This window comes from Lepidochelys kempii, chromosome 1 (assembly GCF_965140285.1).
Source record: "Lepidochelys kempii isolate rLepKem1 chromosome 1, rLepKem1.hap1, whole genome shotgun sequence".
NCBI lineage: Eukaryota > Metazoa > Chordata > Testudines > Cheloniidae > Lepidochelys > Lepidochelys kempii.
This window is the reverse complement of record NC_136380.1, coordinates 61,795,595-61,814,922: the sequence shown is the minus strand read 5'-3', so window position 1 is coordinate 61,814,922 and position 19,328 is coordinate 61,795,595.

Sequence of the window (19,328 nt, the reverse complement as noted above, 5' to 3'; positions counted from 1 at the left end):
TATCCTCTAGTCTATGTTAATTATTCTCTTGTTTAAAACATTTAATTTATGTATTCAGGGAGCAGAAACAATACCATGAGATTTAGGAGACCAACGGCACATCCCAAGTAACCATCAGTGGAGAGCCATAGCAAATAGTTCTGAGTTGTGAGATACAGTATAAATGTGACAATGATTAATCCAAACTGTTTGAAGAATAACGAATATGTTTGAAAAAAAATCAAGACCAGTTCTTGAACAGTTTACTGGCCAAAACCAAGACTAAATTCACAATGAATAGTTCGACCAGTTCTGATCAACACTATAGAGGGATACAGGAACGCACCGTTCTCTTATTGCTCACCCCTGCTGGAGGGGTCATGTCGGGGGAGAGTAGAATTTCCTTCCTATTAGCATTTGATGCAGTGGTGTGAATTTACAGTGAGAACCTAAGTATCTTAGTGCTACTGGTTGAATCTGCCAGTTATGCATAAGGTGATGCACTCTGAAGCAGGCTGCTGGAGCTCTGCCAACAAAATAATGCTGGATCTGTTCCTTCATGTGTGTGGACTCACTTCCTTTACTACAGAACATTAGGTAACTCCTTTGCATGCTAGACACACCCTGTATGTTTTCCACACTGCTACTCTCTCTCACTCTCTACCAGTACATTTGCTGTACCCTCTCTTATACACTCTACTCAGACCTTTGCTGACAGGTGGACAACCCCAGTCTCAGCAACAGCAAAATTGACAAAATTTCAGCAAAATCAAAAGTAAATCAAATGACGTGCGCTTGGAGAAAATGGCCAACAGCAGGTGACACATCACCGCAATAGCTTGTGGGGCGGAGGGGGAGGGTTCACATTAATCATTAAAGACCTAAGCATGTTACAGAATTTAAATACTCTCTAATAATACTGGGCTCTTCCTAGTACTTTCCAGCTGAGATGCTCAGACAACAATGAAGTCAGCCTCACAAAACTTCAATGACGTAAGCAACTCTTATTATCCCTGTTCTACTGATGGGGAAGCTGAAGCACAGAGAGGTGACCTACATTTGCCAGTCACACAAGAAGACAATTGCAGATCCACAAATGAGACTTTTGTTCCTGACTCCTAGCACTGTGCCTTAACAAGGGGACTATCCTAGTTAAGGATAGATTTATCTAAGAACCCTGCTCCTATAGTGCATCCTAATGTGCACTTCAGATATAATAATGCCTAGCTCTGACATAGTGCTTTTCATCAGTAGATCTCAAAGAACTTCATCATCTTAAATATATTTATCATCATAACACCCCTGAAAGGTAAGGAAGTACTATTATTCCCATTTTACAGACGGGGAACCAAAAGGCTGTCACACAAGAAGCACATGATAGAGCCGGGAATTGAACTGGGACCAACTCCTAGGTTGGTGCCCTAACCACTGGACCATGCTTCTTCACAAGAAAGCTTACTTTAGTTCCTGTTTCCAAACTGGGGCACAAATATAGCCAATTAGTTCACATTTTGATTGTTAGAGTAGTCTATATCCATTTAAATCATTCCCGTTTTAAAAAAACAACAAGCTTACTTTAGTTCCTGTTTCCAAACTGGGGCACATATATAGCCAATTAGTTCACATTTTGATTGTTAGAGTAGTCTATATCCATTTAAATCATTCCCGTTTTAAAAAAACAACACTTTTTTTAAAAATAAAAGCTTTTACAATTCTTATACCAAAATCAGCATGAAGTGAGCTGGTTTGGAGTGATTTGACTGGAAGTTGCATGTGGTTATGCAGGACTCAGTTTGATTCCTGTGTCATTGCCCAGTGGGAAGAACCATATTGACTAAAGTATCACGTTAATTGACATCGAAATACTCAGGAGTAGCAGGTCATGCACATTGGGGGGGATGAGGGAGGAGAGAAATAAAGAAAGAATGAAAACTGATGACACCAGAGGGAAGTTTTTCTGGTGCTAGGCATGAATCTAAAGCAGTAGTGGGCAACCTGTCAGGGTAATCTGCTGGCAGGCTGCCAGTTTGTTTACACTTGCAAGGCTGCCTGCAGCTCCCAGTGGCCACAGTTCACTGTTCCCAGACAACGGGAGCTGCGGGAAGCGGTGGCCAGCACGTCCCTGCGGCCCCGCACTGCTTTCCACAACTCCCAATTGCCACAGACTGACCACCACTGATCTAAAGCAACATGTCAGTCTGAGGCTATGAATATTCATGTCTTTATTCATAATTGTATTATTATTATCCTAGTAATCGGGCTATTCCCTGAGCCTAAGGCTATGGTTACACTACAGCACCTGCAACTGCACCACTGTAACGCTTCTGGTGAAAACACTCTAAGCCGACAGGAGAGAGCTCTCCCATTGGCTTAATAATGCCTACCTCCGGGAGAGGTGGTGGCTATGTTGGAAGGAGAAGCTCTCGCCCCGACATAGCGCTGTCCACGCCGGCGCTTAGGTCGGCATAATTTACGTCGCTCTGGGGTGTGGATTATTCACATCCCTGAGCAACATAAATCATGACGAAGTAATTTGTAATGTAGAATCATAGAATCATAGAATATCAGGGTTGGAAGGGACCTCAGGAAGTCATCTAGTCCAACCCTCTGCTCAAAGCAGGACCAATCCCCAACTAAATCATCCCAGCCAGGACTTTGTCAAGCCTGACCTTAAAAACTTCTAAGGAAGGAGATTCCACCACCTCCCTAGGTAACGCATTCCAGTGTTTTACCACCCTCCTAGTGAAAAAGTTTTTCCTAATATCCAACCTAAACTTCCCCCACTGACACTTGAGACCATTACTCCTTGTTCTGTCATCAGCTACCACTGAGAACAGTCTAGATCCATCCTCTTTGGAACCCCCTTTCAGGTAGTTGAAAGCAGCTATCAAATCCACCCTCATTCTTCTCTTCCACAGACTAAACAATCCCAGTTCCCAGTTTTATGTACACAAAGCCTAATTCTTTAATGAAAACCATGATGTACCTTTTACTTGCATTTTGCAGTGCTGAAAGGCCTATTGATGAGTAATGTACTGGGTGGATTTTAGTTGTTGTCTGTTGCTTTAATATTTATATATGTTTCATCAGCTTCCGTTTCTCCAGTGCACAAGAGATAACTTTCCCATTCCATCTGGCCTGGCTGTGCTTGCTGTTGGCACTATCTCCTAACAGCAGTTCTGAACTCAAACCGTTTACAGCTATTCCTGATGTTACCAAGCTGTGATATTGCAGCATAAAGCTCTATGTTGACACCAACTCTACAGGAAGGGCAGAGCTGCAAAGTCTGAATGTGGCACTGGCTCCAAACATGCCCAGTATTCAGGAGAACTTGGGGAAGGTGACTGGGTTCAAATACAGGACCATCAGATTACACTATCATAGAATCATAGAATATCAGGGTTGGAAGGGACCCCAGAAGGTCATCTAGTCCAACCCCCTGCTCGAAGCAGGACCAATTCCCAATTAAATCATCCCAGCCAGGGCTTTGTCAAGCCTGACCTTAAAAACCTCTAAGGAAGGAGATTCTACCACCTCCCTAGGTAACGCATTCCAGTGTTTCACCACCCTCCTAGTGAAAAAGTTTTTCCTAATATCCAATCTAAACCTCCCCCACTGCAACTTGAGACCATTACTCCTCGTTCTGTCATCTGCTACCATTGAGAACAGTCTAGAGCCATCCTCTTTGGAACCCCCTTTCAGGTAGTTGAAAGCAGCTATCAAATCCCCCCTCATTCTTCTCTTCTGCACTAATATCATTGCCAAGTAGAGCTAGACAGGAACTGGTTTCTCTATCCCATGAAAATTGTCAGGATTATGAAAAGAATTTTGCCCTGACTTGGAATGAAAAGTTTCAACCTTAAAAATGTTCACAACCAAACAGTCGGCAGGGCTGAGGAGAGGAGATAAACAAATCAGGTTGGGTCAATTCAGATGTTTCATTTCAATAATCTTGAAGTGTTTGGTTTTGATTTTGACCATTTTTTACGCTAATTAGCTTAAATTTCTAAATTAGGGGTTGGCAACCTTTCAGACGTGGTGTGCCGAGTTTTCATTTATTCATTCCAATTTAAGGTTTGGTGTGCCAGGAATACATTTTAATGTTTTTAGAAGGTCTCTTTCTATAAGTCTATAATATGTAACTAAACTATTGTTGGATGTAAAGTAAATAAGGTTTTTAAAATGTTTCAGAAGCTTCATTTAAAATTAAATGAAAATGCAGAGCCCCCCAGACCGGTGGCCAGGACCTGGGCAGTGTGAGCGCCACTGAAAATCAGCTCGCCTGCCGCCTTTGGCAACGCATGCCACAGGTTGCCTACCTCTGTTCTAAATGAAGTCATTTTGAAATGAAAAACCCAACTTTTTTTTGTTTAGAAAATGTCCCATTTTGAAACTTTTCCCTGCCAAACATGGATCAAGTTGAGAAATTCCTCAAAACCATGAAAAGTTGTGGTTTCAATGAATCACCATTTTCGATGAAAACCATTTCAAAGAATTCCCAATCAGCTCTACTGATGATGCAACGCCAGTGAAATCAATGGAATTACAGAGTCAACGCAGCTGGAATAATAGAACGGTGAATCAGTCCTCCATGATCCCAGCTTGCAGCCTGCTCTACTACAAATATATTTTAGTTTCAACAAAAAGTGACAGATCAGTGTCACCTACTGTAGCAGTGGGGAAAAATGGATCAAAGGTGTCCTCCTAATCTTTTTTGATCTGTGCTCACATATCTCAGTTCACATGGCATGCTTCACATGCATGGCTGGAGGGAGCTGTCCACTTAATTGTGCTTATATTGTTCAGGATACTTAGTCTCATGAGAGTCTCTAGCATGAGTTTCATTCACAATGCATTTTACCATACACTATGCTTCATATATGGCTATAGGATAATTTTGCTACATATAACAAAAGGGTTAGGGATAGGGTCCAGAGTGACCTAGACAAATTGGAAGATTGGGCCAAAGAAATCTTCAACAAGAACAAGTGCAGAATCCTGCACTTAGGATGGAAGAATCCCATGCACTGCTACAGGCTGGGAACCGACTGGCTAAGCAGCAGTTCTGCAGAAAAGGACCTGGGGATTACAGTGGATGAGAAGCTGGATATGAGTCAGCAGTGTGCCCTTGTTGCCAAGAAGGCTAACAGCATATTGGGCTGCATTAGTAGGAACATTGCCAGCAGATCGAGGGAAGTGATTATTCCCCTCTATTCAGCGCTGATGAGGCCATATCTGGAGTATTGCATCCAGTTTTGGGCCCCCCACTACAAAAAGGATGTGGAAAAATTGGAGAGAGTCCAGCAGAGAGCAACAAAAATGATCAGGGGGCTGGGGCACATGACTTAGGAGGAGAGGCTGAGGGAACTGGGCTTGTTTAGTCTGCAGAAGAGAAGAATGAGGGGTGATTTGATAGCAGCTTTCAACTACCTGAAGGGGGGTTCCAAAGAGGATGGAGCTCGGCTCTTCTCAGTGGTGGCAGAGGACAGAACAAGGAGTAATGGTCTCAAGTTGCAGTGGGGGAGGTCTAGGTTGGATATTAGGAAAAACTATTTCACTAGGAGTGTGGTGAAGCACTGGAATGGGTTACCTAGGGAAGTGGTGGAATCTCCATCCTTAGAGGTTATTAAGGCCCAGCTTGACAAATCCCTGGCTGGGATGATTTAGTTGGTGTTGGTCCTGCTTTGAGTAGGCGGTTGGACTAAATGACCTCCTGAGGTCTCTTCCAACTCTAATCTTCTATGATTCTATGATTTAGCCATCATTTGAAACAAGACAGAATAGTAAGTGTAGTAAGTAATAAGAAGAGAGTGGGAAAGAAGCTAAAAGCGATGCAGTTATACAAGTTAGTTATATATACAGCTTGATGACTCTGAATGTTTTAGACTTTTTTAAACCTAAAAATTGATAATATCCAGTACTTTCCCCTTCACCCGATGAATGTTCAGATTCTCAATTACTTACATGACTCAAGGAGCTGGGGCATCAAGAAACAACACCAATAAGCCACTAGACTTGGCAATACTGAAGATCAATTATCTCCAACTGTGGTTCAATCTTGCCAACCGCTTGGTGATTTCTTGTAGCCATCACAGAGGCAGTGGATCTTGAGGGGAATAAGGCAGTAGTACCTTTCAGATTAGGGAGGGTTTTCCATGCATGAGGCACAGCATCAGAGAGAACACAAAGGGATCTGTGAGAGAAGAGGACAAATGGGTATTTGAGATTGTTGCAACTGGAGGAATGGACAAAGAGAGAGACATTGAAGCATTAGACACAAATGAGGGACAATCAAATTATGAAGCTCCATGCAATCTGCAAAGAGGGGCTTTGCATTTTGGTTTTCAGATTTGTGTGGGGGAAAGTGTTCAAATACAGTGCTGCAAATTCACTTGAGCATATAATAGGAGGTGCAAACAGCGCAGAAAAGATCTGATACTGTGTCTGTCTAATAGTCTTTCTTAAAGTGCCGCTATATCAAAACCTAAGGAAATTAAAGAGAGAATTCCAAATAATATTTGACAAACTGGCCATCAGCAAAAATTCAGAGTTAAATAAACTTCACATTCTTCTCTCTCTCACTCACTCCTTTCCGGCCACTGTTTGTAGGGGTCTCCGAAGAGTGCCAGATGTTATATATCATGTGTGCTTCAATGCCTAGGAACAATTGGGTCAGCTAAGAATGAAGTGAAAGCCTCAGCTCTGACATGTACATTTTTAAAGGGTTGCCCAGAGACTCCCTTAATGTCAAAGCCACTTGCTCAGTAAAACCCCGTGCAATGCTTTGAAAATGAGTGGGTCAATGTTTGTACTGTACATATTGTACAAACTAGTGCGGCTGACCTGGCAGTCCTGATACAAGCAAAAAAACTGCTCTCTGACAACTGCACACTTGTCTGCAATTTGGAAAGTTTTAGCACAAGCCCAGTATCTTATCATCACTTTACTTTGGCAGTCTCTTTGCTGCAGTCAGAAGTGCCCACTCCTGCAAGGCTTTAGTAGTGTGAAGTCAATGGTAACAATATCAAGCCCTTGGTAATGGGATATCATTCTCACCTTGTCTCAGAAATGAAGGCCCAATAATACGAGGTGCTCAGCACCTTCGACCCGAGTTGACATCAGTGGAAGATGAAGGTGCTTAGCTCCCTGCTGGATCAGCCCTCCCTTGGCGAGGCTCAGGTCTACTCAATGTAAAAATCTCACTTCTGACTCAATCATGAACATTTTACATCTCTCGTTTGTGTTAATCCTAGCAATTTAATTACTGTGGTGCATCTGCCCAAAAAGTAGCTGTCCCAGATTTACCAACAAGCCTAGCTACAGTGCTAGAAAAGAACACTGGCAGATGGCTATAGTGGCCCCTGGCTGCACCATTTCTTCCTTTTTCAAAGAATTATAGTCATGTGTACTCTACGGGTAAGTCCTATGGCCGTGGCCATGCTTTTGGGCCCAGTCCTGCAGAGTGAGAGATGCCTTCCAATCCCATTCATGTCAATAGGAGGGAAGGTGCTCAACGGCTTGCATAGTTGAGTCTTCCTTGGGGATGTTAGGATATAGATATTCAGGCCTGTCTGTAAAGGCCTATACTCTAAGAATTTAGGTGTATTCTTATCACTTAGCTAGTTCTAGAGGTATAAAAGAGAGAATCAAAATCACTGTCTGACTGTATAAGGCCTTTTCTCAGTGTGACAGTCTGAGGCCCTGTTCTTGGGCTAAGCTGCAGAGGCAGCCATAAACTGGGAAGCGACCGGTTACATCTTTACATTCCAAACTAGTCTCATTGAAATAAGGTGCTATTGGGTTGTTAGGAATACAGTCCTGTCCTGATAATAATGCCTATCACCTCCAGAGAAAGGGAAGTGCCTAGAAAATGTAAAATGTAGTATGACAGCATCCTGTCTGGCAAGAACTCACTTATCAATAGCTGGGATGTGAAATCTTCATTTCTGTGTTGTTCTATCATTGTAGTCTCCATTTTCCCTATTGTTTGTCTGTATAATCTTTGTCTGGTTCTGTGATTGTTCCTGTCTGCTGTACAATTAATTTTGCTGGGTGTAAACTAATTAAGGTGGTGGGATATAATTGGTTAAATAATCATGTTACAATGTGTTAGGATTGGTTAGTTAAATTTCAGTAAAATGATTGGTTAAGGTATAGCTAAGCAGAACTCAAGTTTTACTATACAGTCTGCAGTCAATCAGGAAGTAAGGTGGGGGATGGGGGGAAATTGGAATCATGTTTTGCTAAGGGCGGGGATGGGAACAGGGACACAGGTAATGCTCTGTGGTGTCAGAGCTGGGAAGGGGAACACTAAGGAAGGAAACTGGAATCATGCTTGCTGGAAGTTCACCCCAATAAACATCGAATTGTTTGCACCTTTGGACTTCGGGTATTGTTGCTCTCTGTTCATGTGAGAAGGACCAGGGAAGTAAGCAGGTGAAGGAATAAGCCCCTAACAGGGGAAAAGTGTTTTTCCCTTTAAATATGCACATCGCAGGATACTTCCAGTTGTGTTACATCACACTATGCTGCAGGGCGCTAGTACTTAATGTACAGTAGTGAAATCCACAGGCACCCAATAGGGGTGAATCTGGATTCAGCATGTTTATAAGAAGCTTTTGTCTGTCCAGATATTATGTAGATTATATAACCTGCACAGAAGTATTAGACTAATAAAAATGTTAATGCACAATAGCTAGTAGCCCAGCACTAGCACCTGCTGCAGCCGTGGTGCATCAACCTTGGATGCTGTCCCTGGGGAGAGAGAGAGCCAAGAAAAGGTCCACTCAAGCTGGGGAGGGGGCTCAGAATCCACGCAAAAGCCAGAGCTGGGCAAGAGAAGGCGGTCTGGATGCTGAGCTAGCAGATGAGCTGGGGTAGAAGATGAGGTGATAAAATAAAAAATGAACAGGAGGATAAAAGTAGGGGACTGGGAAGTGAGAAGGAGGAAAAATAGGAAAGGTTTCAGGATCATGAGAAGCAGGGGGAAAAAAAAAACGGACCTGGCTCTGTGAGCAGACACTGTTAGAGAAGAGAAGTAAGATCTACAGACATATCAGATTTCAGAGTAACAGCCGTGTTAGTCTGTATTCGCAAAAAGAAAAGGAGTACTTGTGGCACCTTAGAGACTAACCAATTTATTTGAGCATGAGCTTTCGTGAGCTACAGCTCACTTCATCGGATGTATAGAGAGAGTATCAAGGCAAAAAAGTGAAAGGAAATAGAACTGGTGAAATAGGGAACTGATCAGAAATCTGTGTGAGATGAAAACAATAAACAAGAGGCTCACCCTCAAAGGACCGACAGGATACAAACAGCAAGACTGACTGTGTGAACATCTATTGACAGAACACAGGTAAAAGGTGCCTAGCTCACAAGTGAGGACCCCGCTTGTGGATGAACTTGGTGAAAAGAGGTATAGCCACAGGAACATTGAATCTAAAGGAGCACTTCAAGCCAGAGGAGCAAAGAACAGGACAGCAAGAATGGGATTGGATTTACAGCCCAGGATAGGAAAAGCTGATTCTTGTCTGAAGTGACACGGTATATTGTTGAGTAATCTTTTGTTCTTGTTAGTAACAATACATTTGGTATTAACTGCACAGAGTGAGGAAGAGTAATGTGTACAAAGCTCGCGAAGATAAATGTGCCAGTAACCTATAGTTTATTATTGTAAGTAGTAAGTACTTGACAATGTTCTATGTTATTTATGCTCCTGGTACAATATTTGGGTTTTCCCTTGTAAAGTTCTCAACATTTAAAATAATCACTTTTGTCTTAGTTTGTCTCTGCCTCTCCTCACAGTTAGGCTAGCCTGGTCACTGCATAGCGACCAAGTGCATGTGGGAGCCAAGTGATGTACAGAGAGAGCCTTTTCCCGTGGCAATTAGCTCTGCATTGTTCAGATTTGTTACCCAGTTTGGAGTCTTGACATCCCAATGTATCTTCCCACATACAAACATCTTAAGCAAATTCATCAAACAATCCCTGGAGACGCTTGGAAAAAACAACTCCAATATGTGGCAACAGCTGATACATAAACGTTCATATCCATCCACACGTATTCCCGACCCATTGCCACTGTAGTAGGCACAGTATTTCCTCAAAATCCCCCTTTCCCCCGACGATGAAAGACCATGAGGAACTGAATCCAGGAATGGAGGCTCCAAACACTTCACTTTAGGCTACGCACAGCTCTCAGTGCAGAACAGTAAAAGCCCCTATCTTTGGCTTTGGGGAGCTGCAAATGATGGGCCTTGACATTCCTGTGCAGACACTAAATTCAATGATTGGATTTTAAAAGAGGGAGGAGATGAACATGAAGGCAGAGTCTGAAACAGACATGGTGAAATATACTGTACTAACATGCCGAGCTGCCTCATATAATTAACATCAGTATAAACCGTATCTTCCAGCTCAGCTTCAATTCATATGGTGTTTGTTCAGGAGCCTTCTTGTTACAGTGTGGCATTCCTGGCAGCATCCCAAGCCTGGCTAACCTGTCGGTCTCACCTCCTGCACCATTTAACTGTCAGTTATGTTTTTGTGGTTGACTGGTCAGTGAAATGACGAATGAATAAATGTTTGTGCTAACTGATCTACTGGCAGATGCCTCATTAAGCAGAAATGGACAGTGGATGATATGCTGTTCATGTGGTTTTGTTTAACTTCAGCAAATGCCGGCTGGGGTGAGGGAACATATTTTATATCAGACATGTTTGGAAAATAAAATACTAAATTTATCCCTCAATCTGTTCCCCACGCCCCCTCCCCTCCTCTCTACCCCTCCTCCCAGCCTGTTAAAAGCCTGTTGAAATAAGGAACTCCTAACTGAGCCCAGCTTTATGTTCTGTTTAAAAATATACAGACTTCCTGGGCAGCTCTTACTTTTCCAAAAGGCCTGGCTCACGCTGAAAGCCAGGACTGCACTCCTGCAAAACATGTTCCTTCATCCCACTGAGTTTCAATGGAAGTTTGGTACCTAACACACTTATTTAGAGTTAAATAAGCACTAAAAAGGCATTGATCCAAGGCTCTAAGTGCACTAATAAACCATTAGCTGTATGATTCAATCTCAGCAGCATTAAAATAATCATTTCAGCAGGAGCTCAGCCACCAACAGGAAACTCCTTTCTGCCCCTTTATCATAATACCCTCAGTCTTCTCCAACCCCACTGTCAAACACTTGGTTTTTGCAGCACACCCAGAAGGTCACCAAATTTGAGCTCTCTCAGCACAAGGTGGGGAGCACATTCTCGAGTCCTGGAACCCACACAGAGAAAGAAAATCCCACCCTCAGTCAGGCACAATGCTGCTAACTTCCATGAGAGTTTCAAGCAAGTCAGGAATGAGAAGAGACTTCAGGAAATGGTTAATGGTTTCTAAGGCTTTCCGTGTTCAATTTTACAGACTTCAGGTTTCCTGCAGGGAGGCAGTCCTCTTTAAATGTGATCTAGCCTTAGGTCCCGATTCTGCAAACACTTTAGCAGGTTATTTTTACAGTTGTTTATTATCTGTTAAGGACTAAATTGTGGCTTTAGGCACAGCCCTGAATAAAGGATTGCCCCAAGAGGCTTGTGGCCCTGACATGCCCCCCTAAGTTACAGTTCCCTCCCTGCCTCCTCTTTGCTCCATGATGGCAAGTCATTGGTGTTAATAAGGACCAACGGCAAAACTGCAACACCAGTTAGCCAGCACATGAGCGGCGGGGGCAGAGCTAAGGGTGTGTCTGCCCTTCTAACTGGCGGCGTGGCTGCAGCATGGGCAGATGTACCTGAGGTAGCTTTGATCTAGCTAACCCAAATAACAATCGCAGTGAAGCTGTGGTAGCACAGGGGGCAGCATGGGTCGTACAAGCCCCCCAGGCCTCTCGGTATGTACTCAAGTGGCTAGGCCATGCTGCTGCCCATACTGCCATGGCTTCATCCAAGCTAGCTCAGGTATACCTAATGTGCTACAATCACACTCTTGAATGCAGCCTGGACACACCCGAAGACTGTCCATTTGCTGAATCTCCTTACCTTCTACTGTGTGGGGTGAATAAGTAGGTGCTTCCTCCTGCATAACTGCACCCAAGGTCTGGGTGACCTGCGCAGAGATGTAAGAGGGGCTGTTATCTGCCCTCTCCAGGCATGTGTTCCAAATCACAACATAGCCCTAAGTGAAAAGAATCAACGTGTTTACAGCCCAAGGACCCGAGAAGCTGTCCTCAAGCCAATAGTGCCATTCACATCAATAGGAGATGTGGGTCCTCGGCATCTCTGATAATCAGGCACCAGGGGTCTCAGGATGGATACCCTAGAATTAAGGCAGAGATATGAGTACAGACAGTACTCCTGAAAATTTGGCTGCATAGGTTTGCAGGTGAAAGTATCATTTCTTTGTAATGAAACTGGAAACTCTTTTCAAACACCAGCATTTGGTAACCTTCTCTATGAGAAAGAAACCTGAAAACCAGTTAAGCTGATGAGCTTCAATAGTCAGTTGATGGGTGACCAGGAGAAATGGAAATATTCTCTTCATTTCTAACATTCTTCCCACTGGGAAATAACAAGGAAGGTGATTACTACGGTCCCTGAACAACTTTGAATTGATATTACATGCCAAATTCTGCAGGAGATCAATATTCCCTTAACAGCTCTGCTACAGCTGACAGAGCTAGTTAGTACGATGTGGATTGCTAGGGAGGTTGGAAATCCTGTTTTACTTTGCTGGCTGAAGGGTCCAGACTTTATAAGGTCTCTTACAATCTTACACTTACTTGAAGACTAAGGGCCAAAGCCTGCAGTCCATGCTGAGTCCTTCCTCAGGTAAAACTCCCTTGATTAAAACGGGACCACAAGAGCTGGCTGTTATTATGTACTGTATTTCCAAACTGAGTGAAAAGGCACAAAACAGCAAGCCTACCAGAGAGAAGCGATGAAGAGGTTGCTATTTTGGGGCCTGATCCTGTATTCTTTGATTATCCCAAACTCCCATTGTCTTTGTAACCAAAAAAGAAAGTGAAAAATATCATTTTAGTCTTAGTCCTTTGGTATTTTTTTCACTTGAACTATTTGTTGTGTTTCCATTGCACAGACTCCCCCTTGTAACTGCAGGTGTGTACCACCTTGTTTCACAGAATATGTCCACTTTGCAATGCAAAGGATGATTGCACTATGAACAGACATATCTATACAAGCATGGCTAAAAATAGCAGTATAGATGTGATGGCACAGGAGAGCCACCACGTAGGTCCCCAGCATACTCGTAGAGCCTGCACTGAAGTCCCTGACTTTGCATCTGCACTCCTATTTTTAGCTAGTGTGAGCAAAGTGAGCACAAATATGTCTACTCATGCTGCAATCACATCTCAGATTGCAGTGCAGACATACCCATGAATCACTTGGGTCCTTTGTTCAATCCTCAAGAGAAAAATATTGTTTAGAAACAATTTTTGGTTTGGGTGGGGACAGGGCTGGATTAAGGCAGGGGCTTTCGGGGCTGAAGCCCAGGGCCCCAGCTCAAGGGGGCCCTGCAAAAATAAATCACAGGTAGTGATCTCCAACCTTGGGCCACTAAAAGTCCTGCAGCACAGAGGGACACTCAGGCAGGCTGCCTGCATCCATGGCCCCACGCCGCTTCTGGAAGTGGCTGGCTGCTAGCACGTCCCTGCGGCCCCATCCCCAGCACCGTCCTCACAGCTCCCATTGGCTGGTTTCCCAGGGGCCGCAAAGACATGGTAGGAGCTAGCCATTTCTGGGAGCGGCGTGGGGCTATGGCAGGCAGGCCGGCAGCCTGCCTGAGCCCTGTTGCACTGCTGGCCGGGAGCCGCCTATGGTAAGCACCTCCCGGCTGGAGCCTGCACCTCGCACCCCCTCCTCCACCACAACCCCCTGCCCCAGATCAGAATCCCCTTCCTGCACCCAGACCCCTCCTGTACCAAATTCCCTCCCAGGAAAAAGACTTGTACACAGGAGCCCCACAAAACCTAATAGCCACGGGCCCACAGGAGAGTTAATCCGGCCCTAGATGGGGATAGGAGTCTTCTAAAATCTGGTAGTAAAATATACTTTTCCCTTTGCTACAATGCTCAGCAGCCCTTTGGCATCAAGATCTGACCAGGCTTCAAGAGGAATGAACATGACAATAAAGTAGATAGTTGTTGCACTAATGATTCAGTGCTAGTCTGTTTATTTCAGACAGCTACCCTACCTGGGTCCAGTCCTGTGTGGTGCTGAATGCCTTCAACTTTCATTAAAGTCAATAAGAGGATCAGAGCCTTGACAAACTGGATGAGACTAGGAATGGTTCTTTCTTCCTCTTAGTCCAGAATCCTCATTCCTAATGTTGGTGCACATACGCAGTATATCATAGGAGCCCTGTCCTGCCTGTGAGATCACCCACTGCTGCAATGTGGTGCAATGGCAGTTGTAGCCACTGTCTTGACCCAGAATATAACGGACAAAGGGTTATGTACCAGAACCTGCTTTGACAGGTTTTTAAAAGGCAGCTTCATAATGTTAGTTATAGCTATTTCTTAGCTAATCTGCCTCTACTGAAAGCACTACTTAATTCTATTGTAACACTGCAAAACACTGCAATGGTGTTTGGAGTTATTATTGCAGAATACTGTCATTTTCATTGGGCTGGGAGCATTTTTTATTATAATAGGACTGACTGCTCTGATGTTCGGAGGAGGAGTCCTTCCCCATAACCCTTGTGCTGGTGGTCTATGCAAAGCCCATTCATTTGGGCTTTGCACAATGGAGCAGGACTTCCCCCTTAATATAATGTTCTGTGTAAATGACTGATTGCTGCTCTCTTTCCTGCATGACAGAGCATACAGACCTTTGGGGTATTTGAATGCAAAATAACCACAATTAATTTCCACAGACAGCTACAGCGCGTACACACACACTTTTCAAGTCTCTAACAAAAATCAGTTTGAATGCAATGATTGTGACACAAAATCTCTGCTAAATAAAATCAAATTGATTTGGTTTATTACTTATTTCTATGACATGTTTACAAAGAACAAGGCAGCACTCCAATTCCAGGGAGAACCCTCTGGATAAATCCATCTTCACTTTTAACCAGAACGATCCATAACATTCATATTAGATTAATATCATAATATAGTACAATAAGCAAAAATCTTAAAACAACAAACAAAAGTTTCATACTAAAAGGGATGCTTTAGTTACAGAAGGCAGGAGGCAACCTGAAATTCTGACTGCTCTGTGTTTTCTGCCGCTTTAAATGAAAGGAAACACGCAAGGTTAGAAATCAGCGGGGAGATCTTCAAAAGTACATATGGCAGTTCGGTGCCTACCTGCCATTTATGCCTGTGAAAAAAAATCTGCTCACAAATTAATTTTTTTAAAATCCTTCTGAATACTATGAATAATCCTGCAGATCATTAAAACTGAGCCGCTTGTTTACTTTTCTCTCAATTTGGACAATAAAACCAGACTAATGAATTTCACTTTTATTTCTAATCCGCATGTGGGATTTTCAAATATGACAAAATAATGTAAGAATATAAATTCTGTTGAAAGTGAATGGGACTTGTTCTCCTAAATCCCTTTGGAAATTTTGAACCTCTCTCCCAGTAACTAATCAATTTCACATTCTGGTTTTCACAAACCTGCAATGTTTGGGTTGCAAATACTATAGGAGAACATTTATTGGTTTATAAAAATGTTTACATTGGATTTTTATATAATATGTCATAGAAACATATCTAAGGTTTTGAAGAAACTTGTTTTTAGAAGACTTACATTTAGGGGCAAATTTCACCTGACAATGTGTCTTTAAGTGTATCATACTACAGTATTTGAAAGGTAGTCACCTATGATATTGTAATACTGGATACCTAAGATGTGCATTTGATGAAGTTGTTCCAAGGAGCAAAATATTAAATAAACAAACACGTTAATATGTCAATGGAATTATTGTGGGCCAGACCCTCAGCTGGTATAAATTGGTGTCGTTTCATTGCCTTCAAGAGAACCATGCCAATTTTCACCATCTGAAAATATTATGGCCCATTGTATATCGTTTCAGCTGGTTTCTGGAGAAACTGAACTAATCCAAACCAAAAGCTACCTTGGTTTTTTTCCAGGCTATATTAACATCATCAAAGAATAGTAATAAATTTTGACATAACCCTTTGTAGGAAATCTTTTGCAGGAAACAGAAATCCAATGAAGGAGAACCATATTTACCCCTCCACCAAAAAAAATAAAGGAAAATGCTTCAGAAATTAGTTTCATTTCCAAAGTTGTGAAAAAGGAATGAGTGGCCTTTTGCTATTTTTTTCCACATTCGTTACCTTAATTAAAGTTGTCATGAGTCATGTTTATAACACTTGACATGTGTTGGGCCAATAAGAAAGACAGATATTCAGCCACTGCCTTGTTTGTCTAAATTCACCAGGGATTTGTGCCGCTATCGTCATTATACTTCCTGTACGTGGAAAATGAAAAGGCCAAATTTAGAAATGGATCACAAGTCTCAGGTCAGTTTGTTTCCGAGAAGCCTGATGAAATCTGCTTTCTTATTTAACCTAAACCTGCCTTCCCAAGTCTTATCTTCCTTGAGACTTTCAGACCTGTTTCCATCCTTTAAGCTGTTAACTCCTGCCACATTAGAACGATAAGATATGACTAACCTGGCTCTGAAGCCAGCCGGAGGAGGCCGGTTGTAATTGCCATTTTAAAACAAGAGACAGCTCTCATTGAAGTCACCAGAGCTTCTACTGTATAGTTACACACACAGAAAAACTACAAAGAGAGGTTATGATTGTTGTAGTGACACTAACTAAGGTTGAGCGAGCCACCTTATTTTCAACCTCTGCTTTCTATAAGTCATAACTTTCTCAGTCATTGACCTTTGGAACTGAAGTTATTTATGGAGAAGTAAATTATTTGTAAACATTTGATCAAAACCCCATTCAGCTGACTTTGAACTGGTGAGCATGAAATAACTATATGCTGTAAACTTCGAGGACTAGTTAGTGGAGCCTTTGTTTTCAGAACTTTAAAGATTTTGCATGTGATGAATACAATCTGTGCTATGTGTGGAAAAAGCTGGTAAAAATTGACTGAAGGTGACATTCTGAGCCTGTGCTCAGAGTCACTGTTGTTATTTATGAAACTCTGGCAATGTTCTTTTCATGCACAAACTACAAATTAAAGACTGTCCCTGTCCTCAAGGGCTTACAGCCTGCAGGCCAGGCAAAGAGAAAATCAGATACATTAGCACACACAGAGGAGAGAATATTAATTATTATATTTATTACTATTATTAATTATTATTATTATTATTAAACTTGGAGGGTTGTTTGTTCTTCTGGTGTTTTAAGTGTTATTATTAATAGTTCACTTCTTGTGGGAAAAAGTGAGCCTCCACATGCCCAGCGTCATTTCCCTAGGCAAAATAACTCTGTGCAGCATTCACAAGAGACTCAATCAGTGATTCAACATTCAGCTAAAGCCACTCACTCTGAGTGCCGAAAGGCACACCTGCTGGATTCTGGGGCCACTTCCTGGGCTTTTATAGGAATCTGAAGATTCCAACACTTTTGGTGGCTTTCCTGGCATGACCAGAGATAGTCTCAATTGTAAACAGTGGTTAGTACGCATAGCTCTTGGGCCAGGGCACTTCTTCCCCCATCGCAATAGCCAATAAATAATCTCATTTTACTTAGGTCCTTAGGTCAGACTGCTACCCCTGTTTGTGAGCTGACAAGGCCAGTATTTAATCCACTTAGCCTGCCAGCACCCCCCACCTCCTTCATGCAGACACAGTAAAAGCACAGATCTCCTGTGTGTCCTGTATAGCCCTCCCCCCAACCCATTCTGCCCTCTTGGGAACATGCATTTGTAAAGAGATGGATTAGGAAAATTACAAGGTGGGTCACAGAATGTCAAACTGTTTTCAAGGCTTAAATCCTTGGATCACTCAAGAGGCAACCCCCTTGGTTCTTGCCAGGGACAGTTCAAGTGACTTTGCTTTCTGACTTTACAATGCCACTTACAATTGACCCTGAGGTATATTAATAGTGCTGCTTGATGACAGAGGATTCAGGTCCACTGCTATGGTAAACAACTAAAGGATCATGAATTCCAGAAATAGGTTTACATTCATTTGCTAATTATTCACTGTGAAAATATCTATTTAAATCCAATGGTCCAGATCCTCCGCTGAAGTAAATCCACTTTGCTCAAGGCATTTCGGTGGATCTGACCCAATAATCCTTCTCCCTGAGCTAGCCAGTTCTCAGACCAATCATTTTTATTGTCATTTGATACAAAGAAAGAAATGAAGCATTGCAGAACGACTGCTGGAGAGCTTAAATGTACACCTCCAGGATGACGAGTGACTACCTCTGTGGCTACGTCTCACTTGTTTCTGTCTGTTCCAGAATATGGGATAAGAAATTCGGAATTCTCCATCAGTTATTACTATTATTTGTATTATAGCAGTGCATCAAGTCCTGAAGCAAGATCAGGGCTCCATTGTGCAAGGCACTGTACACAAATAATACAAAGACTGTCCCTTCCCGCAAAGAGCTTATAGTCTATTACAAAGTGGGTCAGATTCTGTCCTCAGTTTCACCAGTAAAACCTGCTTGGCTTCAGTGAGGCTGCACCACTGAACTGGAAGTAGAATTTGATCCAATGTTAGACTCAATTCTGCCCCTTCAGAGTAGTTACAGAATTCTGCAAGAGGACATTACTGAGAATTTTGTCGTCATATTGAAGTACAATGCCATCAGCGTCTCAGTCTATCACATCAATCTGATTAAAATATAATTGAAAGACATAACGTAGCACACTATGCTCTCATGATATATGGAATTGAATTAACATTGCAGCATGTCATTTGATCATAAAGCCACGCATGCTTTTGACCTGGTACCACATTGCACACTTGGCATGTACTTTACAAATGACTCAGTGTACTCTGGAATTTTTTTTTAAATTCTATTTACCAGAGCCGCACGCAATACATTCCACATCTGTCATACCACTAAACTGTAGAGGCCCAATTCTGCTGTCATTTACACCAGTCCAACCCCATTCAGCTTCACATGAGTATTGTGCACGTACAAATCTGGATACTTCACATTCACAATTAGAGATGGGTTTAAATCTTCCAAGGGAACATTTTTCCATTAGAAAATGCTGATTAGACAGGACTGAATCTATCAGTACTTTCAAAGGAAATCTGGCAACCAGCCTGGTTTCCTGCCAGCCTGGGCTCCCTGACTCCCTGGGCAGCTGCCTCCAGGGGCTGCCTGACTCCCCACACCTCCAGCTCACCAGGGAATTGGGCAGCCAGGCACAAGCTGGAAAAAATAT